Genomic DNA, 26,022 nt, shown 5'->3' on the forward strand with positions numbered 1-26,022 from the left:
TAAATTGGCTTGAGTGATGGTCTACACATATCATTTTCTTTTTCCAGTTAACATTCACAGTGGAGTTGTCTCTTTTGAGATGCAGGTGTTAGGAGCAGAGACAGACTCAACAAGAAGCACATTGTGTGTGAAAGATTTTTAAAAAGGCTGGGAAGAACTATGCAGGGACGAAGAGAGGAGTGTTCTGGAAGTCGAATCTCTTTTGAATTTGCTGAGTCTGAAAAGTACCAAGATGGGATGCGTCGGGGTTGGAAATTGTAACTTCCAATTAATTTTAATTTGAGAAGCTTCTACTGTGATGTCATTGTCTTGGAAACTGTGATTTAAGGAAGGTTTAGTAAGTGAAACATTCAGACCCCTTCCTATCTTTAGAACTAAACGGACCCTTCTGAGGTACAGACCTCACACTTTTATGTGGCAATGTGCCATTACTCCTGTCTTAACAGAATATTCTACTGAATTTCTGTGTGCAGACCTTTCTAAAGTATTAAAATAGTTAGGGTGTGATTTAAATGGTTAGGCAGGAGAATTTGGTTCTAGTGACCAAGAATCATATGCTTTTCCTGATCCTTTGCATTGTTGCAATAGAAGTTTCAGTCCTGTATATGCTAACTAGGCTAAACATTGTCTGACTCTTTAATTCTCCTTTGGTGATTTTATATATTTACACTATGGTTTTGAGACTCATTTATTTAACGTTGACTTTGAGTCTGTAATAAATCCTTTTAACCATACAAGTTGACTCTGAATGTTATTATGTGACATTTGATTTGTACAGAATTCATTTAATGAATTTGATAATTGTTACTATTCATCTATCGGAACTGAGAAGGAAAGATTCATCGGACCCCAGAATTAATGGAAGGCGCCCCAGGCTCTATCAGACTCAATAGGACCATAAGATCCGAAGTGATGCACCTTCCTCAAAACTAGTGTTGCATGTCCTCTGCTCGCTGTCTCTTTTCTTTTTTCTGTCTATTTGGTTCCTGTTTATTTAAACATGTACTTCATATTTGGTAGATGCCGACAAGCTGCACACATAGATGCCAAGCTTTCAGACTGCTTATGTGTGACATTTCTATGGTTTCAAGGCAGTTATGAGTGACTTTCAACTGCCATATGTGTGACATGTACAGTGACACTCTTGCAAGCAAAACCAAGCAATAAAGTGTATTTTAAGACCTAAATATAAAAAAATACAACAGCTCGAGCAATGAGAAGCTCAAACAATATCTTGAATTGAATGCAAAACACACTTGCCCTTTTTCTAAGATGACAGTACCGTAAACAATTGTGGCAACTTCAATACAATTAAGACACACCTTGAGAAAGTTTACAAGGGACCTGTGGAGTCTGAGAATAAAATTAAGGACAACTTGCCTTAGGTTTTCAGTACCATATAATTTTAACTGGCTATTAGGTTAAAGCACATGCTGCAGGGATAAGTGAAGTTCAGTGCAGAGAGAGTGCATGAGCCATTTGACTAGATTTTGTAACCAAAAGTGCCTATGGAGTACATCTGCCAAATGAGTGCTTGTACTGGACGTTTTCCAAGTTCTTTGGCTGGGCTGAGCAGAGGAGCCTGCTGGCTTCAGGAGCAGATAGTGTAGGTTTTTTGTAATCAGAAGTGCTGTGAATGGTCCATTCTTGGCTGTCAGAAATCTCACCTGTTTCTGTGGGCCAGGCTAGAGATTAAATTGGCAGACAGCTAAACGAGTGTCCCACATTTGCAAATTAATGGCGTTTTGACCTTGGAAAGGCACTCTATATAGGTGTTTTTCAAGTTATGGGAGACTGTTGGCAAGTAAGGTTTGTGACAATATCATGAAAATGAACAGTAAAATCTGCCATACTAGACCCTACATGTCTTCAAACAGCCAAAATAAATCCACCCACACTAAGGGGGTCATTCTGACCCTGGCGGTAAAAACCGCCAGGGCCAACGACCGCGGGAGCACCGCCAACAGGCTGGCGGTGCTCCCATGGGCATTCTGACCGCGGCGGTACAGCCGCGGTCAGAAAGGGAAAACCGGCGGTGCACCGCCGGTTTCCCGCTGCCCTGGGGAATCCTCCATGGCGGCGCAGCTTGCTGCGCCGCCATGGGGATTCCGAGCCCCATACCGGCATCCTGTTCCTGGCGGTTTTGCCCGCCAGGAAGAGGATGGCGGTATGGGGTGTCGTGGGGCCCCCTTAACAGGGCTCCACAAAGATTTTCAGTGTCTGCCATGCAGACACTGAAAATCGCGACGGGTGCAACTGCACCCGTCGCACCCCTTCCACTCCGCCGGCTCCATTCGGAGCCGGCATCCTCATGGAAGGGTGTTTCCCGCTGGGCTGGCGGGCGGCCTTCTGGCGGTCGCCCGCCAGCCCAGCAGGAAACTCAGAATAACCGCAGCGGTCTTTTGACCGCGCAGCGGTATTCTGCCGGTGGGACTTTGGCGGGCGGCCTCCGCCGCCCGCCAAGGTCAGAATGAGGGCCTAAATGTGCTTACAACTTGTCACAGATAAGATTAGTCTCATAAGTAGAGAACTCACAAGCACATAATATGGCAACAGGCCTCTGGCGTCCTATTCCACAAGGCACTGGGCGATAACCCTGGTGTAAATGTATCTCATATATAATGTTTTCTACTGAATCTAGGTCCTGACATCTTTTTTTGGACATGTGTCAAACTCCTTTATAGTTGATTGCTATTGATTTGTGTAGAAAATATATTTGTGAGTGGGTTCAGGTGACAGGTGCTGTTGTTTACACAGAACATTTTATCTTGTTTTTCTTTTCACTTTTCAGTGATTATAAATAATAAAACTAGAGAGGGTTGGATCAAGTGGAAATATACGCACCTGGTTAACTTTTTTTGTTTTTTCCCACACCACATTTCAAATGATGTTTCTTCAATCAGCTAGCCCCATTCTTTCTGCAAGTGACCCACTGGGGGCAAAGGATGCCAAAGGGATGGCGGCCACATCTCTGACAACTCACAGCCTTTGAAAAAGACCAGGGGCGGCTTCTTCGCTGTGGCGAAGGAGTGTTGCCCCACTGGCTGAGCCAGAAGCATAAAAATGAAATAATTGTTTACTATTGTTTTATTTTTTTGCTTTTGGCAAAGCCGACAGTGCAGAGAGGGACGAGGCTGAGTCATGGGAGGCGGGAGGAGGGGAGGGAACTTAAGTGTGCATATGTGTTTGGGAGGCCGTCTCAGGCCCGCCAAACACACATGCACACTTAGGTTTCTCCAGTCCAGCTGTATTCAACAGCTGGGCTGGAGAAACTGCACAGACCCCATGGCTGTGTCTGAGCAATGTCACTGCCACTCAGACCAATCCTGGTGCTGCTTTCATGTTACTTGTTTCATGAAAGCAGCAGCAGGATTACTGGGGAGCCTATGCTGGTGCCCCAGCAGTGAATGCTGGGACACAAGAAGAAAAGGAGCACGAGGCTGCAGGAGGTAGCAGAGACAGAGGCAGGGTAAGTGCTCTTATTTGTTTTTTTTTTTTTTTTTATCGATCTCCGCCCCACCCCTCCATTTGAGTTATGCAGCAGCACCTGCTGGAACAGACAATAGGATTTAGGTTCCGGGTGGTCTACACTTCTTTCCAGAGATACAGCAATTCACATCTACTAACTACAACACTGCCTAGCGGGTGTGTCCTCTGGATTTTTCATTTAAAAGCAAACGAGGCAAGCACGTTTGTTTCCCTCCACGAGTCCCCCTGCATTTCGAATGGAATTCAGAAGAAACAGGCAGGCCCTGGCTGCTGACTCTTTTGAGCAAAGTTCTTGCGAGCAACACAGTAGAAGAGCTGCAGGGAACTCTGGTCCTGACAGTGAAAGCTCGACTCACCTCAAGAGCTTTTGGTGTGTCCGGACATCTGAGGGGATTTATTTTTTCACTGCTTTCAGGGAAGAAAGAAGGAACACAGCAGGGCCCTTTATGTTCAGTGAAAGGCCGTGCACTGCCTAGGGCATTTGGCCAGTCGGATTGTGAATTAAGATGTTAATCGTGCCTGCCACTGTGTCAGGCATGTACCAGCATTTGGAGAAGGACACACCCACAGTGGGCTTGAGGGGCAGGAGTGGAAACCCAGCTAAGGCATGAAATAAGGTGTGCCAAGCACTAAAGGGTGCACAAAAAGGTGCCAACAGGCCGTGTTTATATTTGAATTTGCCCCTTCATACTCAAAGGGTTTGTGGGAGGCATCAAAAAGGGGCGCCACAGCCAGGAAGCCTTTTTCAGTGTCGTGGCCAGTCAGTGAGTCACGAAAAGGAAGTAGGATGACCTTCCAGGAGACAAGGAGAAGAGGAGCAGGCACCCTGCAGCAAGAAAAAATCTCACTGCAGCCTTAGAAGCCGTAGTGTGACCCGGTTCCCAATGCGGAGGACCCAGGAATCGCCGCCAAGGCAGAGGAGCCTCACTCTCGCACCCGACTGCTTCCCGGAGGCCTTAGAGGGTAGTGAATTGTGTCCAGCCATTACACAGCACAGGAGAAGTTGCCAGTGGCCAGCAGCCATCATTAGAAGGAAGACTCCATCTGTGCAGGAAGCACCACCGCATCCCAGGATCGAGTGAAGGAAGGCAGTGAGTCAGTCCCTGGACACCCGAAGACACCGCAGGTGCAGGTGGCACCACTGCAGCTCAGGATCGTACGAAGGAAGGGTTGGAAGCCCAGGGCACTGGAAGCACCAGCATAGGTCGGGAGAGGGCGGGAGGCCCCCAGCAAAGCAGAAGAATCCATGTCAGTCAGCAAGGAAGTCAGAGGAAGCATCGCGCATAAGAAGGAGTTGCGAGAGATAATTTAGCACCCTTCACTCCTTTTTGTGTGTAAAAGGCCGCTTTATTGGAAACAGGTGCACTCACAGTATTTTATCCCTTGGCCTTTGCCTTACAAAACTAAAACCTCACTATACATAAAACTCTCCTGTCAACCGCTCCCCCCTCCCCAAAGCCCCCCTCCCCCTCCCTTTCCCCTCTTTATACTTGCAGCTCATTAGTACAGTCCTCCTTATCTCCCGCTCCTGTTTTATCTGTCTAGTACCTTACTGGTCAGGTGCTATCGTCTTGAGCGTGCAAGTCACCAGCCCCTAAATGTCCATCTTATCTTCGTAGCCCTGCTACTGTCCATCCTCTTCCAATCTGTGTTTGTCCTGTCCTATTTTCGCCCTGCCCGTTCTCCTCTGTCATGTGCCCATTCTCGGTCTCCGCCTGCACCTGTTCCAAGCGACAAATACATCAAAACCCCCTTGCCCGTGCACCCTTTTCAAACAAAGCAAACCAAAAATAATATTTTCACAGACAAAAGACCCAAAGACAAAACCACCTGCTGTCCCTTAAAACCATACCTCAATCTGGGAGGGAGGGTGGGGAAAAAGTCTGCCGCACTGACAAACTGCCACCGACAAAATGGTGGCCTAACAAAATGTCTGACCCTATTTATAAGGTAGCCGTGGCTACCAAAGCCCAGCGCCCAAAAACAGCCCAAAGAGCGCCCAAAACAGCGCAAATAGGCTATCCCACTCTCGCAAACCTTCCGGGGGGGGGGGGAGACTGCCAAATATGGCGCTCCCCCACAAAACCACCTTGCGGGAGATAATTTAGCACCCTTCACTCCATTTTGTGTGTAAAAGGCCGCTTTATTGGAAACAGGTGCACTCACAGTATTTTATCCCTTGGCCTTTGCCTTACAAAACTAAAACCTCACTATACATAAAACTCTCCTGTCAACCGCTCCCCCCTCCCTTTCCCCTCTTTATACTTGCAGCTCATTAGTCCAGTCCTCCTAATCTCCCGCTCCTGTTTTATCTGTCTAGTACCTTACTGGTCAGGTGCTATCCTCTTGAGCGTGCAAGTAACCAGCCCCTAAATGTCCATCTTATCTTCGTAGCCCTGCTACTGTCCATCCTCTTCCAATCTGTGTTTGTCCTGTCCTATTTTCGCCCCGCCCGTTCTCCTCTGTCATGTGCCCGTTCTCGGTCTTCGCCACCAGAAAAGGAGAGGATCCGGCCCGCAGGGACGTCCTCTCCTTTTCTGCCCCCCCAGCGTGTAAAGTCACTGCTCGCGCGTCTGCCTAGGGTTCTTTAAACATTGCTCGAAGAGCTTCCTTCAATTGGAGCAGGTACAGGTCCATGCCCATAAAGGACAGGTGTACTCCGTCGCCCCTGAAAAATTCCTTATCCTCAAATCTAATATCTGAATGCTCCAGATATTCCAAACCTTGCTCCACACAAAACGTCCGCATTTCCTTGTTAATCTTCTTCCTCGCTTTCTCTATTGCCCCAGGTTTCCTCACCCCTCTCCAAACTAATCAAGGAACAAACGCTGTCCAAATGACATGGCACCCATGCCACTGTTGTCGCACCATGACTAAATCCTTCTTCATATCTTTCAAAATGTCTAGTCCAGTCCGTTTTACCAAGTCGTTCTCCCCCAAATGAATTATCAATACATCTGGGCACGGACCCCGCCCCTTTAACCTTTCCAAAGTCCCCACTAACTCCTGCCAACACATTCCTCCTTTTCCTTCCCACCGTACCCTATACCGCACCCTATCTAATCCCAAGTTGGTCCCCAACGTAGTTGCCTGCGCTTGCTTCGCCGCCCACTTCACAAATGAATGTCCCACAAGCCAAATTGACAAGAACTGCACAGCCGGCCCTGGAACCGAACCTGCATCAAGAAGAAAAATTGTTACTGACCCTTTACCTGAAAACATTATCGCACATACCTCCTATATGCCTCTGACTTCCATCTCCCCAGCTCTAGAACTGCCGCCTTCTCCCACCCTCGCCGACCTGCTTCTGTCGCCATGCCGATCCTAAATGAATGTGTGCCATATTGTGCCTCGTTTAAACCTATGTATCGCAAGCAGGCCCTCAAGACTGACATTAACTGGTAAGCTGACACTGCCTCACCGCTCACGTGACGAAAAACCAAGCCCTCTTTGACTAACAGATTTCGCTGCCATCTTATAGTTAAGAGCATCGGGCATAAATCCCCCTTGGGGTAAGCCCGCAAAAATACTTGCCTTCCTTTTCTTTGCTGATCGGTCTTTGACCGTACCAATGATATTGCCACCCCTCTAGGGGAGAGAAAAACACCCTGCCATAAAACCCCGACCCAGTCTGCGGAACCCAATAGTTCCGACACCCTGAACGCACCAAAAAACATCCAAGACATCAATGTCTTGAACAATGCGCATTCGGCTGCATTCTTACATACCGCATCCGTTGCCTGCAGCAACTTCTCTAGTAACTCTAAGGTAATGGGCTGTCTCTTCCTAGTCCGGTTCCCTTGTTCCCTGGCCCAAAGCTCCAAAATACGCTGCCCCAGTTCCCCTGCCGACGGAGCATAACCCCACAACAGCTTACCCATGAAAGCCACACCAGCCAACTTCCCTGCCATTGATACCTTGGACAGTCCTAAATCCACCATGTCCATGATGAAATTAACCACGTCATCTACCCGCTCTTCCTGCCGGCGCCGACGACGTGCACCCGACTCCAGAAAAGCCCGCCAAGCCCGTACATACGTGCGTTGCGTCGACGGGGCCAAGGAATTCACCACCAATCGCAGAATCCTCTGCAGCCTATACTCCTGCTCACCCTCTCGTCCATGACCAACCCACGGAATCTCTCCCACTGCAAACGAGATAACGCATCCGCTATGTCATTGTTCACCCATGGCACGTGTTTTGCCCTGAAATAAATGTTGCGGCGCAAACATTCTAAAACAAAAACACGAAGAAGCTGTAGGACCTGCGGATCTCTAGCCGATTGATCACCTGTACCACTGCCATGTTAACTACCCTGAAAAGCACTCTTTTGTGCTGTAAATACTGTCCCCAAACACACACTGCAACCACTAATGGAAATAACTCCAGAAAAGTGATACTGCTCCCGCCCGAGCGCCAAGCTTCCGGCCACTGTTCCGCACAATACTTCCCCTGCCAGAAAATTCCAAAGCCCGACGCACCCGCCGCGTCCGAAAATATCTGCACATCCCAATCGCACAGCGGCCAGGCTTGAATTGGAATGCCGTTGAACGACTCCAAGAAAACACACCACATTCGCAAATCCTCTTTTGACCCTGCGCTGAGGCGTACGTGATGGTGCGGCATAGTGCCCCCCCGACAAAGCCATACCGAGCCTCCTGCAAAATGTCCTACCCGCCCGTACCACCCTGCACGCAAAATTTTAATGGCCCAACAACACCTGAATTTCCTTCACTGTCGCCTTCTGTTTTCTCACCATTTGTTTCACCTTTTCCAACATGATCCTCTTTTTATGCTCAGGCAACCGTGCCACCATAGCCACCGTATCTAGCTCGATTCCCAAAGAAGATAAGGCCATACAGGGCCCCACCGTCTTTTTGGGGGCCAGGGGCACTCCCAGGTCCCCCATGATGCACTGAAATTTTTGTAATGCCACCTTACAGGACTCGGACTCCTTCGGCCCTGCAAAGAAAAAATCATCCAAATAATGCGTCACCGCTCTATGGCCCGTGGCCGTCACGAAAACCCACTGCAGAAAAGTGCTGAAACATTCAAACAGTGCACATGAACTCGAACATCCCATGGGCAGAGCCTTGTCAACATACCAGTTGCCTTGAAATTGGATGCCCAACAACTCAAAATCCCACGGGTGCACTGGTTACAGCCGAAAGGCCGATTTGATATCTGTTTTTGCCATGAGGGTGCCCGGACCCAATTCCTCCACCAATGCCATTGCCACGTCCACTGAGGCATACGACACCTTAGTAAATTCCTCCGGAATGAAGTCATTCACCGATGACCCTTCCGGCCATGACAAATGGTGAATCAACCTATACTGGCCTTGTTCCTTTTTAGGCACTACCCCAATAGGCGACACAATCAGATTTTCCAGAGGCCAATCTGCAAAAGGGCCTGCCATTCTTCCCTCCGCCACCTCTTTGCCAAGTTTGAGCGGCACCAGCTCCTCCTTGCCATTTACCGACCTCAAATTGTCCGCCCACCGACGCTGTCGCGGCTCGTGGTATCCCAACTCGAACCCGTCCGAAAAACCGCGCAAAAGCAATTGTCCCTGACTCTCATTACCGTAAAGACTCACCCAAAAAGCCAATTTATCCAGTTTAATTGGCGTAATAGCTTTTCCCCAACACTGGCCCTTTCTGTTTGGACTGAACCTGATTTGCACCGGTACCACCCCCCTCTGTCGCTGACTGCTGTCCCACGCCAGCTCCTCTGTAACAATTGGTAAGGGGATGCCTCCCCCCACACTTGGAGCACTCATGCCTGAATTTACAGTACTCCCTCGAGCATAACCCTTTGTTAAAGTCCCAGCAGGCACCGGGCTTCTTCCCCAAACCCGCCGCCCCGGACGCCCCTCTGTCTCCATTGTTGCTGTTAGAATTGGCCCCACCCTGGGTGGGGCAATCCCGAAAGGGCCGATAAGTAATTGGTAAGCCACTGGCTGTAAAAATCGTTTTCCCGAATTTTACGGGACCCATCGTATGTTGCCACAAGTCCGCGTCTATCTCGCCCCATTGGGCTTCTTCATCCACGGCCACCCGTGCCCGAAACTCCTCATCATACTGGGCCCACGCATAACCACCATAGTTCAAGTAAGCCTTGCGTATCACGTCCATATATTTGAGCAGCGCCACTGAACGCTCCGGGAATCGCTCACAATAAACGCTCACAAATATAAGAAACGCCGCAGTCCAATTCTCGATCGTGACTGGTACTCTAGGCCTCTTTGCCAATTCAAATTCCTCCTCCTTCGAACCTTCTTTCACCCGCTCCTCTCGGTGTAACAGCTTTAAAATCTCAACATACTCCCCTTTTCATATTTTTTCCTTTGTCGCCTGCATGAGATGGGCCCCAAGAGGCTTCGCCGTCCCCATATATATGGCAAACGCTTACATTTTCCCCCAACTTTCCCCACCCCATGCTCCGCCCCTTTTTTTTCAGTCTCCTCCCATTCTTTACCTACCTGCTCCTTCCCGTCCTCCGTGGCGACCCCCACATCTATCACATAGACACCCTTTCGCAGCCTCTCCCCTGTGCTTGCATCCGTCCCGCCGCCACCCCTATTGATTTTAACATTTTTTGCTCATTACCTGTGTGCAGCAACGGCTTGCGCTTCGTATCTTTCTGTCTGGATCCCTTCCTCGCCTTTGCCTCCGACACCTGTAACATCTCACAACAAGAATTAGACTCCCCCCGTAGCCCACCAGGCCTCCTCCTCACGAATCTCTCCTTCTTCCACGCTGTCCTCGTCATAATCCAATTGTACGTCCCTCCCAACGTCCTCCATGTCACTCCACTCCCCCCTTGTCTCCAATCGAGCCTTCTTCACAAATTCCTCTACTGACGCCGCCGCAACATACGGTCGTCACGCAGCCGCTAAGCCGCCTTGTCTGTGCGGCATAAAACCAGGCCGCTCCCCCTTACTCACCAAAGTCCTGGAGGGCGCAACAACCAGTCCAGGCTGGCGTTTCTGTCCTAGGACCTTGGCCTGTACCGCAGAACCATCCAGTCGAGAGTCGATCCAGCCAGCTGCGCTGGGCCCCGCCTTCTCTTCCTCCCAGGATTCAGAGCCCGCCCATGGCTCCCCTGGGTCCCCCTCCTCGCTACTGCTCCTCTCCACCTGTAAAATTTCCAAGGTATCGGTGAGCAGGAACCCTTCCTCTGCCCCTACCACCTCCGCCGTGCCCCTGTGGGCCCCTCCTCTCCTGGCTCCACCTCGTTAGCCCTGCTTGATCTTGACCCCGACTGCCCTTTATCTTCACTCCTGATCCCCCCGTATGTCCGAAGAGGCGGCCGCACCTTAAGGGTAATGCCATCCTCCTCCCACTCCTGGCTGTCCACCTCCTCCACCTCATGTCCCTCATCCTCACTCCCTTCCCACTGAAAGCCCTATCCACCTTCCTGCTCTAGCCCCCACCTGATACCTGACTTTTGTTCACTCGGGCCTTCCCCCCGCCCCCCTGTTAATCCCCATGCACACCCCTCTCCCCCCCCCACCCTTACCCCCTTTCCCTTCCTCCCCCCTTGCCCTGACTCCTTTGCCTCTTCCTTACCCTGCCCCCCTAGACTGCTTCCACCCTCTACCCCCATGTGCTCCGACTGGGAACATAAAACGGGATGCGCCCCCCCTGACATTTTTGAGGAATCCGCGTACGATTCCCATTCCCTCCCTGCCTTCTTCGCGCGGCCTTCCCGCTCGGGGAGGCCACCGCGTGTTCGCCGCGCCCCCAATGGGCGCGGCTGCCTTGCTGCCGATCCTCCGGCCTTGCAAACTGGGGGTGGATCGCTCCCGATACCGCCCCCAACTCCGCCCTGCGATATCTTTGAATGCAGCCGCGCCCCCAAGGGGCCCGGCCGCCGTACTTTCGAGCCCACGATCCGGCGGGCAGGCGCGCTTGCCGTCCCTGCCGGCCCCCTTTCCACAGCAAGCCCCCTTACCTGCATTGGCCGCCTGCTCCCACCTCCACGCGGAGGGGAGCATGCCGCTACCGCGGTCGCCACCCTGCTCGCCACTTGACGCGCTGGGCGCTCGCGGCGAGCTCTCCCTTCCGCCAGCAGATCCAACTGGCCCGCCTCCTCCAACAGCTGCAGCGCCTGGCGGACACGCGGATCCATCGCCCCAGGTAACCTGCTTCTAACTCAATAAAGCTACTTTATATATATTTATATTTAGTGTTTTTTTTTTTTTTTTTAATAAAATTCCAACTCGATACACCTCCCACTGTACTGCCTGCCACCCGAAATCTCACTGGCCCAGTAAACCTGCCACTAACAAGCGCTTGCCGCACTGGCAAGAAAAAGCCTGCTAAGAAAAAAGCCTACTGAAAAAGTCTGCCGCACTGACAAACTGCCACCGACAAAATGGTGGCCTAACAAAATGTCTGACCCTATTTATAAGGTAGCCGTGGCTACCAAAGCCCAGCGCCCAAAAACAGCCCAAAGAGTGCCCAAAACGGCGCAAATGGGCTATCCCACTCTCGCAAACCTTCCGGGGGGGAGACTGCCAAATATGGCGCTCCCCCCCAAAACCACCTTCCCCGAGGCCATGCCCCTTCACCTCATAACCCGAGCCAGCCAGGAGGAGTGCCGGGGAATGAACAGCACAACACGGAGGCAGAGCCTGTCCGCAAGTCCACCACCAGAGGAGCTGGCCAGCAGCAACAACAGTACATGCTGCACACCCCGTGTTAAATGAGCAACATTAAGTTAGAGCCCTAGCTTCGCTGGGGGACTTGTTTTTGGCAATTTTTAATTATTAAAAGTGCAGACAAGTAATTTTAAAGAGACCAGGGTCATGAAGCAGTACAAATAAGGCACAGATTAGGACAAACAAACAAAGGGGAAGCCAGTTTCAAGGCGACACGACCTGGCAGCAGGCAACAAATGAGACAACCGGGGACAGACCGAAGGAGCCCTAGCTATGTCCGAGGGGGCTTAATTTCTGGCCTGATAATTATTAAAATTGCAGACAAGAAATTTAAAAAGGTCACAGTAACAAAGTAGTCACACAAAAGACACAGATAAAGGCAAACAAAGGGACAGCCAGGGACAGCCTCAAGGCGACATGACCTGGCTGTAGAGCAGTGGAGGCTGCCATAAATCTCAAGGGGGAGCAAGGGCGGGGAGTCACAGGGACAATGAAGTGAAAACAATAAAATAAAAAATAATTTAAAAAACTTACCTGTCCACTCGCTCCTCTTCTTCCCTCCAGATGGTGTTGGTATCCCAACACTGCCTGGGACACCTGCACATGCTCCCTATACAATCCTGGCACTGCTCTATTGGTACACCTAGCATGAACGCAGCACCATGATTTGCCTGAGCAGTGTGTTCTGCCGACTCAGACACTGCATGGGAGTCTGTGCAGTTTCTTCAGCCCGGATGTGCAACACAGCCGGTTTGGAGAAACCTAAGTGCAAATGTCTGTTTGGCCAGCCGAAGGCAGCCGGCCAAACAGACATGTGCACTTAGTGCCCTGAACTCCTCCTTCCCCCTCCCATGGCTGAGCCCTTCCCCTCCCTTCACAAGCTGACTGAGCCAGCAGCTAAAAAATAAAACAATAGTAGACTATTATTTTATTTTTAAGCTGCTGGCTCTTTGCTAGGGAGGTGATGCTTCTTCACCATTGCGAAGGAGCCGCCCCTGCTGTAGAGGCAACAAAGGAGACATCCAGGGACAGCCTGTGATGGTGGCACATCCCGAGTTGACCAAGAATCAGTCAGGGACAGCCTGCGGGGGCGTTGGGACCCGGCTGCAGAACACTAAGCTGAGTGCAGCTGGAGACAGCCCACTTAGTCGATGCGACCCAGCTGCCAACAAAGCCAGAAAGCTTGGGCACTGCAGCCAAAATATGATAGGTCAAGAAACCAGCCAACAGTCTCATCTGGGTGAGATACTGAAGGCAGCAAGGGAGGCAGCAGCATCGCACAGCAAAGATCCTGAGGCAAATCAGGGGAGAAGGAGCGAGCGAGTAACCAACCAGCGCACAAAGCTCCCAGCAACAAGGGCAATACTGACATAACCAGAGAAAGGGAAGAACAATTCAGGAGGAGGAAGCACATAATAATAATGGTGAATAATGGCAAGCAAGTCAGCGTCATAGTGTGAGAATGCTTAAAGTCATTGCACCATTAATGTTCGCAAGCAAAGGGGGTGTCCTCACATCAGGGGGGAGTGGGGTGGGAACAAGACTCCAGGGTCAAAACTAGCTCCCCAAACATTAGGACCCCATTGCCGTGTGCCGAGGCACCAAGTGGGGGTGCCCATAAATCAGAGGAGGGTGCGGGTGAGCCAGCAACAACAAGCACTTATGAAGTGGCCACACAGGCATGGGGCTCAGAATAGGGGCTAAGGGAGAGAGGCAGGGCAGCTCAGCCACAGGAGAGATGTGCCAGAGGCATACAAAAGAGGCAGTCTAGGGAGGCCTTATATGGTCACCAGGGCCTGTGGTTTAGCCAGCGTTATACTGCTGATGGTCAAAGATCTCATTTGGCACAGAGAATTCATTGACATATTCTCATTCCTGGAGATACAAGTAGAGGACCTAGACCTGATCACCGTAGATAAGAAAGAAGAGAAAAAAGAGAGAGAAATAGGATAAGAAAGGAGAGGAGCTTTGAGAACTGGCTTGATGCCTTTAGGATCATGGCCTGTATTATTATAAGAAGTTATTTTGGTGTGCTAAAGACTTATGGCTATATGAGTCAAAGATACATGAGGCACAGAGGCACAGAGGCAGTTTGTTGGTGATGCATGACTGGATTACGATAAAGGTTTCAGGTTAAAAATGCAGGCTCAACCAGACATGGATTGGGATGAGGAAGACGTGTCAGGGTACATGCATAAAATGATGAGCAAGGGAGGCCAAGAGCTGGTCTGGGAAAGCGAGCAGCCTTTCCACTGGAGTCATCAGAAAGGGAAGCATGAGAAACAGAAGCCCTCTTACAAGCAGTCACACAACACAAGCTAGAAGGGAACACAGTCAGGGAAAGGTGCATCATCCATATGTTGTAAATTCGACAAAGACAAGTGCACCTGGGGAGCGGCATGCAAATTAAGGCATGTGTGCTCCATATGTGGGGGGAGGGCACCCAGTTACAGAGTGGAAGAAAAACAGGGGAGCCAGCCACAAGAGGGACAAAAAGAAGAAGAAGAAGCCCTAGCAGGCACAAAGCCTGGTTACGGGGAGATGTGAAGTTGGCTAGGTCCCTCATAAATTCATATATAGGCTAACACAACTAGCCTATGAATACAATTACAAACAGGATGCTAAATTACTGTGTGAAGGCTTTGAGCCAAAATTCCTGGCGCAGATGCGCCGATACAGACGTGCTGCCAGAAGTCGGGGCTTGAAATAATGTCACATTGTGACGCCGCAGGGGCCTTGAGGTTTAACATAACCCCAAACCATGGGGGCCTTTCGTATTAAATAAATCAATATACCCCTATGCCAAGATTCCTCCTTCGAATTGTCTTTTTCCCTTTTTTTGGGAGGGTTGAGAGGGCGCAACGCTTGAACAATTTTCAGACCCCAGGTGTGAGTGCGCCATGTATGATGCGCAGCTTGGTATGTGGTCACACAGTCCAGACATCATTCTCCGGCTCCCGCAGGGGCCTTGAAATACGATGTCTGGCAGTTGCAACACGGACAAGCGGCTGGTGCCAACACCACTTAGGTGCAGCCATGTGATGGAACTTTTTACTAAGTGAGTTCCTGTGCCAATATGATTGTGGTGTGCATGAGCTCCCAACATTACAGCTGCGAGCTTCTTCTGGGTGCACTAAAGGCTCCAGTGGACTAACTTGTGTTTCTTGGTTCTGCAAAGCAGCACCACTTTTTTGACACCCTCTTTAATTTATATGGACTGGCTTTGTAACATTGCATCATCTCATGATAGGTGTACGGATGACGCTCTATGTAGCTTTGAAGTGAGTACTTGTGACAATATGATTTTGGTGTGTAGGGGCACTTAACATGGCAGTTGTGAGCTCCTTCTAGGTGCACTAAGGGTTACAGTTGATTAACTTGTGCCTCTTGATTAAGCAAAGTAATACTGTTTCTTTGAGACCCTCTTTAATCTATGTGGAGAGGCTCTATAATGATGCATCGTCGCATGCTAAATATATGAGAGAGTCTGGCATAGATTTGGGGCATTTTTTTCCTTATGTAAAGCCTATGAGCGGCCCTTAGGGTAGCCACTTATCCTTATGACCTCACATAATATCACTAAATAAGTGCGGCCCTTAGGGTAGCCACCACCGTCATGATGGCAGAGCATTCATGCAGCTGGTGGTTCCTACTTGAACGGTTGGTTACTTAACTTTATTGTTGTCCCCCCTCGTTTTCTGTGACAAAAACGTGTTAAGTAATTTTGATATGAACCGGATGCCTAGTATCATTATTCTTTTCCCCAGTTTGTGACCACAAAGGACATTGCCTTTGCTCCAGACAAGAAGCTTGTTACCCCCTAAATTTACGGTAAGGGGATTGTCAATCCCATAGTAAGCAAGTAAGGGGATATTGTATGATGGTTAGATCTATCATAGTGGTATACTATGATAATTTGAGATATCCATTGGATTAGGGGCCAGATGTAGCAAAGTATTTGCACGTCGCAAACGGCGAAAATCGCCGTTTGCGAGGAGCAAATGCCTCTTTGCTATGCAGAAATGCATATTGCGAGTCGGTACCGACTCGCAATATGCATTTCAGAATCGCAAATAGGAAGGGGTGTTCCCTTCCTATTTGCGATTCGGAATGGAATGCAATACCATTTGCGACCGCATATGCGGTCGCAAAAGGTATCGCAGTTACCATCCACTTCAAGTGGATGGTAACCCACACGCAAATTGGAAGGGGTCCCCACGGGACCCCTTCCAGTTTCTGAATGGACCCAAAACATTTTTTTCAGGGCAGGTAGTGGTCCAAGGGACCACTGCCTGCCCTGAAAAAAAACCGAAACTAAAGGTTTCGTTTTTTTTTTTAAGTGCAGCTCGTTTTCCTTTAAGGAAAACGGGCTACACTTAAAAAAAAAAACTGCTTTATTGAAAGCAGTCACGAACATGGAGGTCTGCTGACTACAGCAGGCCTCCATGTTTGCGAGTGCCTATACTCGCTATGGGGCCGCAATTTGCGACCCACCTCATGAATATTCATGAGGTGGGTCATTGCGACCCCATAGCGAGTTGCAGTCGGTGTCTGAGACACCGTACTGCATACCAATTTGCGAGGTGCAAATTGCAAGTCGCATGGACTCGCACTTTGCACCTCACAAATTGGCGTTTTGCTACATCTGGCCCATGATCTCATAGAGAATGTTAGTTTTTTCCTGCACTTTTATGACACTAGTTTGCTGTGGTTTGCAGTGATTTTCACTCTTGCATGTTCATGTGTGTATATTTGGACCTTATTTGACAGCTAATTGTTTGTCTTACAACTCCCTGGGATGGTGGGACTTACAAAGTGCTCTTTGTCCCCCTCCTTGTGTTTAGGTACCTACAGTTTGATCCTCACTCAGGTAGGACCTGAGTGTGTGCTTTTGGTAACACACCTTTGTGTTAGTTATTAGGGATCCCAAGCCAAGACAAATGCCCCAGACCAACTTAGGCTCATAGCGAGGGCAGTTAGGGGACAGTTAGGGGAACTAGGCAGTTGAGTAGACAGTTAGGGGAATTAGGCTCTTCTTACTGTCCTAGTGTGCTTTTATTCATACCCATGGACACCACTAATAAACGTGAACAACATTGGTAGTCCAAAAGGTATTTTTTAACTTGATCTGGATCCCTGCTCTGTCCGGTATTTGTTTATATAAGAACTCCCTCTGGTGTAGGTCTTATCAAGAGGTTGAGTCTGCCCTGGTGGCACTGTCCTACCAGGGTGGGGAGGGAGAAGCATGACATGATAAGTGTGTGAGACCACCTTTTCCATGAAGGAATAACCCACTTGCCTGATAAGTACTACATACTTGAACAACTTTGAGAGTCTGATAATCAAAAGAAGACATCTTGTCCTACTTTTAGCTTTACTCCACCACACCAGTTGGGATTATTAAGAATTTAGAAGCCCATCCAAAAGGGAGAGTCCCTAGCAAAGAACCAAGGATTCTCCACTCAGAAAGCGAGCACCCAGAGATAGTCAGGAGAAAAATCAACAAAGAGAGGGAGCCGCGAAGGGTGGAAGGCCCCTTAAGGGATGGTGGCACCCCGGCCCTGGTCATCTTAACCCTTGGAGAAGTGCCCAAGATAAAGCAGGCTCATCCACCACCTTTTGTGCCTGGAAGGTGAATCAGTGAATGATAGCATAGCACCAGAGGACTGGACAATGGGGTAGGCACTGAAGATAGTGAAGATAGGGCGCTCGATGGGGCGAGTAGAATTAATGGCGACGGCTGACATTGAATCCGCTTTCAGACTACTCCCGGTTCACCCATCCAGAAAGTTAGCAACTCCTGGGCTCCATTTCATGCCCCTGTTTCAAGTGCTTCCGCAGCTTCCTGGAGTGCACTTTGTAGAAGCAACACTCAAGGGGTGGAAAGCTGCACTAGCTGGATGATTTTCAGTCTTAGCAGCAGAGCAGGCGTATCTCTGGCAGAGGAAAAAACAGTGAGACCAACTACAAAGATGGTATTCTCAGGCATAGAACTGGATGCTAGAGCAGGCAGATCTAGCATGCCTTAGGATAAAATGCAGGACATGAGAAAGGACACACAAGCGTTATTATGTAAACAGAAGGCCACTGCAGGGGAACTACAAGAACTAATTGGGAAATTGAATTTTTCAGCAAGAGTCCTCCCAGCAGGGAGGGTGTTCGCAAGACGACTCATAAATTTGACAAAGGGGCTTCGGAAAAAGCATCACCACACAAGGCTATTCTCAGGGGTAAAACAGGACCTACAAGCGTGGCTAACACTTTTGGAAGAATTTAATGGGACCCTCATATGGAGAGAGGGTTGGGTGTCAGCAAGGCAAATAGAAATATACTGTACAGAGACGCATCCAGCACCCTAGGGTTTTGGGGTGATACTTAAGAGCAGATGGTGCTCTAAGGAATGGCCTCAGGAATGGGCGAGCGCAGGTCTCACTAAAAACATTACGCTTCTTTGGCTATTCCCCATAGTAGTGGCCCTGACAATAAGGCAAGAACAGTTGAAGAACATGAAGGTCACGCCTTGGTGAGACAACCAGGCAATGTTGCACGCAATTAGCAAAGTGGCAACCCAGTGCCCAAGAGTATTAAAATTGCGTTGGTACTTGGCAAAAAAAAATTCAGCTCGCAAGCAACAGAGACATCAGGTGAAGCATGTCCCCGGAGTAAATGTGACTAAAGGAGAAGCACTCTCTCAACTGCAGATTGGGAGATTCAGGAGATTGGTTGCAGAAGCAGAGCAGTTGATGACACCATTCCCGAACAGCTTGTGCGAATGAGTAGAGGTGACCTGTCCCACTTAATAGGGCACACTTTAGCCCCAATGACAGCCAATTGCTATTCAACATATGCACAAACAGTCCAGAGGGTGACAGAGATAATATCTTTGACAACAACAAGACAACAGACATGGCAATGGAGAGGTTCATACAGTATGCTTTCAACCAGAAGTTCAAAGTCTTGGCACAGGCACACTTAACAGAGGTGGCACACTTTAGCAGGATCACAACAGGGCAGATGCAAGCACTACTGAGGAGATCCAATACGGACCAGCTGGGTCAAGGTGGAACTGATCATTACCTATGCCCGGTGTCAATGACCATAATCTATGCCCGGTGTCAGGAGATACATAGTGCAGAGAGCAATAGAGGATGGGATGCTTTTTCTGTACAGCAATAGAGAATGCTTGAGCACCTTTGAATTTAAAATGGTTCTGAAGATGGCACTGGCTAAGCAGGGTTGGCAGCAGATTGCTTTGGCACACACTCATTCTGCATAGGGGCAGTGACCTCGGTGGCCCATTACGGCTTGCCAGCTGCATACGTCAAGACAGAAGGCAGATGGCACTCTGACACATCAGAGGGAAGCACCCCAGGCAGGAATAGGAGCAGTTGGAGGTTCCCCCCCGCCGCCCCACAAACACTCTAAAAGAACCAGCAGCGAACCCACTCTCTATAAAGTGGACAAGGAGAGGGGTTGAAGGTGGGAGCCTGACATCCCTGCGTTTACATCACAAACAGGTACTGATCGCAAGACAGCTTGGGTGGTCGGCCACTTGTTTGTGTGTGCGGAGAACCCAGGCCTGGTGGAAATACAGTGGGCCCAGGAGGGACCTCTACCTGCAGGAGACTGATAATGAATGGTTTGGACTACCCGGGATAAGATGGGAACATTTGAGGACTACACTTGAAAAGCTGCAGGCGACCTGGCCATGAAAGCCGGACATTTTAATTACACACCTGGGGGACAACGAACTGACATATCTGGGCAAGAGGGAAATTCTGGCATACATTATGTTGGATTTAATGGAGGCAGCAGGACTATTTGGTAACACAACGTTGATCTGGTCAGAAATTGTTGGAAAATGGCCCTCTCTGAAGGGTCACCCCAAACTTTTTGCCTTCTTCCTCCTCTTTTTCTGACCTTGTATTGGTTGGTTTTAACCAGTGCTGAAGTGCATGTGCTCTCTCCCTAAAACAATGGCTCAAATTACCATATTTAATTTACTTCTTAGTCCCTAGTAAAGTGCACTACAATTGTCCAGGGCCTCTAAATTAAATGCTACTAGTGGGCCTGCAGCACTGATTGTGTCACCCACATAAGTAGCCCCTTAACCATGTCTCATGCATGCCATTGCAAGGCCTGCGTGTGCAGCTTCACTGCCACTTCAAATTGCCATTTAAAATTACTTGCCAAGCTTTAAACTTCCCTTTTATTACACATAGGTCACCCCTAAGGTAGGCCCTATGTATCCCAAGAGGCAGGGTGTTATGTAAGTAAAAAGGCAGGAGATGCACATGTAAGTTTTAAATGTTCTGGTAATGAAAAATGCCCAAAGTTCTCTTTCATTATTTTGAAGCCTGCTTTTCTTATGGACGAGCTTTGGAAATTCCGCGTGTGCATTCCACCTAGACAGCCATAAACACAGGACACTCAGCTGCAACTGTAATAATATGCATACTGATGGGTCTTCCTGAGCAGGACGGGTGGAGGGTCTGTCACTAACAGTTCAAAGGCTAGTGGCCTGGCCACTCACAAAGGACTGATAACCCCTCACACATCTCCTAGCAGACAGGACTGGGTTTAAAGGGGAAATGGTGCACTTCAAAACCACTCTTTGAAGTTTCCCTCACTTCAAAGGCACATTTGGGTATAAATACCGTCTGTGACCCCCTCAAATCAGACACTTCTCAACCTACAACTGCACTCAGTCAGAAGGACTGTAGTGCTGCCCCAAGGACTCATCTGGACTGCTTTTCTGGAAGGACTGTTCTCCTGCTTGTTGCCCTGCTTCCTGCTGTTCCCTGACTTTGCTGGAAGTTCTTTGCCTCCCCACCACAAGTGATCTCCAAGGGCTTGTCAGCTTGCCTCCGGTGAAGAAGTGTCAGGGCTATCAATGGCTTCACATAAGAGAGAAAATCCACCATGTCGGAAAAATCTATTAAAAGCCTGCCGAATCGACCCAGAGGCTGTCTTGAGGATGAAAAAACAATGCATTACCTGCAAAATGGATGGAACGCCTGTTTCATCATCACAGCACGTTTGGATTTTCTACGCAATGCCCCTGGTCATCAATTTGTCTTCAAACCTGCACCACAGTAATGAACCAAGGCTACATGCCTGGAAATTGACGCATCACTTTGCCTGCGAGGAAAAAATTGAAACATCACCTTCGCTGCGCCAGAAAAATGGATGTATCGCTTTACTTTCCGATTGCCTCATCTCCTCTGTTGCCTGCAGCATGTTTATTTTTGACGCATCCCAGTTACTTTATGCCAAAGAGATACATAGATTGATTCCTATAGATTAAGACTTACTTAAACCTCTAAAAAGTGATATCTTGACTTGTGCGTATTGGATTTTTGTTGCTTTGATCTCGTTTTATTCAGATAAATAATATCATTTTTCTAAATTGGTGTGGAGGACTTTTTGTGGTGTTTTCACTGTGTTACTGTATGAGTTGTTGCACAAATACTTTACAAATTGCCTTCTAAGTTAAGCCTGCTTGCTCTGTGCCAAGCAAAGCCAAGCCAAGCTTTCTAACAGAGATCATTCCAAGGCAGAAATGAAGGGGAGCTGGGTCAGTGGGAGCACTGGATAAGTCAAGAAAAAAGCTTAACGTGGCAGTAAAAACATTTTGCATTGCCAATGGCAGGGAAAGCATCAGGCACAGCCTCATTAACCTGCAGACACAACAAATGACCAAGGGCAGCGGGTAAGCATGAAAAGGTTAAAAGAAGTACCTCCTACAGGAAAAGACAAACAGCAACGCAAAGATTCAATGTTTGCAAAACCGAACCATCTGACTGACGTATGGCTAGGTGATTTATGGTGAAGCTACATATATAAATGTCGGAATGTTTTATGTTCAGCCTGTCCACAAATGTTTTATGGCCCTACATGGCTTGTAAATGTCAAAAGTGATTTATGATGGGCTCAAATGATGAATAGCTAGTCAAAGTAAGGCTTTAATTAGTTGGTATAGATGGTCTTATTCATGAGATAAAGTACTAGTGTTTTAATCTGTACTCTAATTTTCTACATAGGACTCTACCTCAGTCTACACACTGGGTAGGCCAGAAGTCTTGTTTTCATTGCTACTATAGTAGATGGCACAATAAGTGCTGCTGTCCACCAGGGACACTTAATTGTCAGGCCCGGGGGACACTGTGTACACCATATACTTGGGGCATATAGGCAAGTTAAATATACCAACTAGGAATATGCCAATTCAACTCCTTTTGAAGGGGGCACACAGGCACTTTACTGCTAATTAGTAGGAGCAAAGTGCACAGAGTTATAAAGAGAGCAAAAATATAGGGTCCAGGGGGGCGCCAGAGAGCTGGTGTGCAAGATGGCCACACATGTGTGAGGCTCCTGCGGCCCACAGGCTTTATACTACATTATTGGTGGAATTCCATCCAGATTCTGACTCCTAAATGCTGTACTGATGCTTGTTGGTGCCCGGGTGCTTGAGGAGAGAACAATATAGAGAGGCTGCTTGCTGGCGACAAAGGAACTGCGATGGCTGCGAGCTAGATGGCCCAAAATGGCACCTGAGATGAGTTGAGACTGTCCCTGCCTGGGGAGACATGCCTGCTGGCTGACGCATATGACCTGAGTTATCGAGGGAGGTGATAGCAAGTTGGCGAGGGACTGAGGTGGTGACCGTGGATGTATACAGTGGAACTGGTGAGGAGGTTCGGGAGAGTCTCCCTGAGCAGCAAGCAAGGAGCGGCATTGGTGAGAATAGGCCTGCGCCCGCCGTTAAATAGAGAACGGGTGAGAGTCCGGTGCCCTGGGCAGTGGAGCATCCAGCCCCGGCAGGGGATAGACCCCACTGGTACGGTGCTGGCACACATCTGCTCATGAATCCTTCAGCCCCCCCCCTTGAGGATTCAGTGGTGGTATTTAGGCGGATGCAGCCTAGGTCCCTTGTGGAACCTTCGGATTGTGTGTCTTGCTCTGCCTGATTTCTGCTGCGCACGGGCTGGGGATAAGCCCTCCTGGATGATCCAGTAAAGTACCTCCGGAAGTCAAGGCTTCACTTACGCAATGGTTATGAGCCTGAAAGACGCTTTGCTATCCCTGTACAAAACTAAGGGAAGAGCACAGGATAACTAAGATGACATTCAGTCGGGCTGCACTTCCCCCGCCGTGACATCTGAAGCCCCATGAGCAGGGCTCCCCGGTCCCCAAAGATAACATGTGTGGGAGGCTTGAGGGGCCACTCAGCAGACACCCCCGTGCATTAACAGCTTACCCCCTCATAGGGGGAGAGAGAAACGTACCAGGCAAAAAGCTCCTGATAGTCACCCTGACAAATAACTTGGGCCTTTAGAGTTAAGCTCCTCCATGGTGCAAAAAATGGGCAAGCTGAAGGGCAGACAATCCAAACTGCACTTTGAGGCCAAGCACATGGCAAAACAAGCAGATGACACCATGTGCAACTCAGAAGAGGGGGAGCAGCACCCAAATGGTTCACCAGAAGATATGGATATCAAAGCTTTGCTGGTCGCCATGAAGGGTAGTCTGGAATCAATCAAAACTTAGATGGACTCAAAGTGTGCTTGATTAGATACCATGGCACAAAAACTTGATAAACATGATGGACAACTGCGGGAAGTGGAGCAGTGGATCTCCACCATAGAAGGTCACTCATTCACCCATGGTAAGCAGCTTCTGAATATGGAAAAAGTCCTAAAACTCATAGCTGCAAAAAATGAAGATCTGGAAGCGAGATTGAGGCGCAACAACTTATGCATTGTGGGAGTACCCGAATCTGCAAACACTGGAAAAATGGAGGCGTATGAAGAAAAACTGCTTATCACATTCTTTGGCGCAGACTCCTTCTCCAAAGTTTTTATTGTTGAAAGATTGCTTATGGACTGTCCTCCTCCTGGTGCTCATGTGCACCCAATTATTGCTCGGCTATTAAAATATGAAGACAGTTTCACAGCCCTTCGGCTGGCAAGGGAGAAGCAAACATTAACTTTAATAGCAATGTAATAGTCAGCTACCCCAATTTCACTATTATGGTGCAGGAGGCTTGCAAAAAAGTTGCTGCTGTCAAGCAAAAACTGTGCCAAGATCAGGTTGCGTATGCTATGCCATACCCGGCTCAACTCTGGGTCAGTTACAAGGAGAGAGTCTGAGTGTTCACGACCCCCCAGCAGGTCCAAGATTTTCTCTACAAGCAGGACATTGACCGACAAAGAAGAAAGGCCAAAGAGATGAGATCAAGGTCTGGATCACTCACATCTGATATTGACTGATGCGCTGGCTAAGGGTGCCTCAAAGAATAGGATCCAATACCATCAAGTTTGAAGAATGCTGTGCTGTAGCTTGCCTCTTCCTCTATATCCAAGGTAAACAAACAAACAAACTGGTGGGTGCTTCTTCAATGTTGTTATGTGTCGGAATGCTGGGATATTGCCACCTCCTTGAGAACTCTTTCCACCTGAGGCGGGAGGCTCCCACTTGGCTCCTGGACAGACCCCTGCACGTTGTCCATTTTTCTATCAAGGTTATCGTTTGGTATAAGTTTGCCATATGGGGAAGTTCATTTGTGTTTTTATTGGGAGGAGCTGTGAATCCATGTCGGGTTTGGGCTGTCACAGATGGAGTGGGGTGGAATTTGTGACTCAAGTTCAGTTATGTCAACCTGATTATGTTTTGGGTCGGTCATATCATGGGGACAAGATGCTGATTTCACACAATGCATACCTCCATATAACACACTGCCCTTCTCATAACTGAGAAGAGCAGGCAACATACTGCAGACACGCGCAAGACCTCTTCTCACGACCCATTAAGATGCCTGACATGGAAAGTTCGAGGCCTTGAAGACTAGCGTAAGTGCAGACATGTTGTAGCTTACCTGCACAGGCATAATACTCATATAGCTCTCTTAAAGGAGACGCATTTTTCACCTGCTACAGGTGTTACATTTGCTATCAGATGGGCTGCATGTAAGCAGTACTCAGCCTATTCCACCTACTCACAGGGCTCCATTATCCTCATACATAGAGGAGTGGGATTCCTATTGCAAGGATCTCCGAATCATGACCAGGGACACTACACTATAATCTGTGGTAGTCTCTGGTCCCAAACCGTCATTATTGTCATAGTTATGGGCCCAACACAGACGATCATTCATACTACGACAAACTGTTGGGACTTGCGGCTGACATTGTGCCATGTCCCATCTTGTTTGGCGGAGACTTTAACCTAGTGCTGAATACTGCTGAGGCTAAATCAGGATCAACCCACATTTCACATAGAGTATCGGCCCAGCATCTTCGGGATATCATGAAAGAAAATTATCTGATTGATGCATGGAGGCAGGTCAACCCAGACGCATGAGAGGGCACATACTACTATGGGATCCATAATAGTTGGTCTCGAATAGATTACTGACTGGTTCCAAACTGTTGTGTCCCTGGATTTGAGAGGTTAGGCACCTTGCGAGAACCTATTCTGATCACTCACCCGTCCTGCTGGTGATAGTGTCACTGATCAGGACCAGTGGTTTCAGCACCTGGAGGCTGAATCCTGATGTCCTTCTTGACATGTTGTTCTGAGAGGAACTTTGGCAGGAGAATGTGGACTTCTTAGGTAGAAATATAGACAATGTATCATCCATCAGCACGGTCTGGGAAGCTTTCAAGGCTACCATGCAGGGATACTGTATTGCAAAGAGCTGCAAAGTATTACATACCCTTCGTGCTGACCTCCACAATCTAGAGCAGAAACTTAAGTGATTTGAGGCTCTATGGGAGGATTCAGCTGGTCCACAGATTTTGACCATATCGGAGAATGAGGAGGAGGCAGAAAGGGAATGCAGATTTAGAGGGAAATACACCAGAGCT

Source organism: Pleurodeles waltl, chromosome 6 (assembly GCF_031143425.1).
Source record: "Pleurodeles waltl isolate 20211129_DDA chromosome 6, aPleWal1.hap1.20221129, whole genome shotgun sequence".
In the NCBI taxonomy this organism is placed as follows: Eukaryota; Metazoa; Chordata; class Amphibia; order Caudata; family Salamandridae; genus Pleurodeles; species Pleurodeles waltl.